Source organism: Euprymna scolopes, chromosome 12, assembly GCF_053919585.1.
Source record: "Euprymna scolopes isolate OS-2025 chromosome 12, ASM5391958v1, whole genome shotgun sequence".
Classification (NCBI taxonomy): Eukaryota; Metazoa; Mollusca; class Cephalopoda; order Sepiida; family Sepiolidae; genus Euprymna; species Euprymna scolopes.
In genome coordinates this window covers 71,709,390-71,711,124 of record NC_136493.1, presented here as the reverse complement: position 1 = coordinate 71,711,124, position 1,735 = coordinate 71,709,390, and the positions used below count along the sequence as shown (strand labels likewise).

Here is a 1,735-nt window from a genome sequence, read left to right as displayed (position 1 = left end):
AAAAATGTGTTGTTTTTAAAGAATCTCAATCTCCAATTAATCGCATGAAGACTGAAATTGATTGAACAAAATTTTCATTTTTTTTTTTCAAATATTATATTGTCTTCATCCATATAAACTAAATAAAAATGTCAAAACTCTTGATAGCATTTAAAAAAAAATAAGTGGTTATTTATTGGCAAGAAGTATTTAAAAAAAAAAAAATAAAGCAAAATCTACAACGGTTATCTCTTTCTTAGCTCTTATTTTTATGTCCTTTAGTCTACATTTATCTGAAGAAATCCTAACGATTGATATGTTAGCAAATGTAATACTTGTCGCAACTTTCCAGTCGCATGACCCAATAATATTGAGCTTATGGTTTCATAAAACAGATGGAAAAATTCTTTTCAATTTTCAACTGTAGCAAATATATTTAAAGTTTTTAAACTCATCGCGTTTAAAGCTTATATCTAATCATTTAACTGCAAAATTATATCAAAATAAACAAAGATGAAAGCTTGTTTGTTTTGCATTTAAGATTTTCAAATTTTGCCATCTTTCAAAATAAAACACATAAATTGCTACCACTTAGTATGTCTGTTATCTGAAACAAAGATAAAATCATACTTTATCAGTTAACTTTTCGAAATGGTTACCTGCTAGTTCCAATTTGAAAATCTTAAATAAAAAAACTAGCTGCATGTTTTCACTAAAAATTTTAAATATTACCTAACCACAATAACAAGTTAACATAAAAATTTTGAATATTACCTAACCACAATAACAAGTTAACATAAAAATTTTGAATATTACCTAACCACAATAACAAGTTAACATAAAAATTTTGAATATTACCTAACCACAATAACAAGTTAACATAAAATTGAAATTGTATTTTCTGTACTTACTCAAGCATTGCCCAAAACTGATAAGATTATTTGTAAATTCTCTTTTTTCACTATTTTTTTTTCTTCTTAGGCCATCAAGATGGTATGGGCGTTTCTATACACAAACTGGTACTATTAAGTGTGTGTGTATATATATATATATATATATATATATATATATATATATATATATATTCATTCATGAGAGAGTTTTATTATTTATTTATTTATTTATTAACTAAATCTGACGTTTGTTGAAATTCGATTAAAAATAGAAATTTATTCAGAAGTTATACCAAATTATATGAATAATTTGTATTGATTTGATTGTTTGGACAATTATTCTCATCTTGGGTGTTATTCGCACAACGTTTCGGTCGTTGAAACCTACGACCTTCGTCAGGTGTAAACTCCATGTTTTTTTCAACTAAGAAAAAAGAGGTTTTCTCTGTATTGCAAGAAATTAAACCGTGGGTTTGAGAGTGTGTCCGTAAAGAAAAAAAAGAAGTCAATTTTCAGTGATCACTAGGGTATTTTTAAGACTTTCTTATGATTCGATTTTTAGCTGAATCCTTATGCATCCAGAATTTTTACTTTGTGACTAAAATCATCCTTGACATTTTATGAATAAATCAACATGAGTGAAAAAATGTTTTACGAATTCATGGATAGACAACTTTCACACGTGTTTTCGTTTTTTTTTTTTTTTTTCTAGAAAACAGTGCAAGGGAGGTGACTCTAAAAAAAGGTTTTTGAGGAATTATCTCCCTTGGATTTCTTTTTTTCTTATTTTCCCTATAAAAATGTGTAATTAATGGATTCCAAGTGTGGTTAAATTCAATACTTGGATGGCTTAGGGTGTTATT

At 26.6% G+C, this 1,735-nt stretch overlaps 1 long non-coding RNA gene across 1 annotated transcript; it reads right to left on the bottom strand.

Annotated features, from left to right (window-relative positions):
* Positions 1 to 421: 421 nt before the first annotated feature.
* Positions 422 to 905, bottom strand: LOC145291332 (uncharacterized). Its single transcript, XR_013869383.1, has 2 exons — positions 838 to 905; positions 422 to 795 (listed from the first exon to the last, which is right to left on the bottom strand). It is a non-coding gene; the product is annotated as an uncharacterized LOC145291332 (long non-coding RNA).
* Positions 906 to 1,735: the final 830 nt, after the last annotated feature.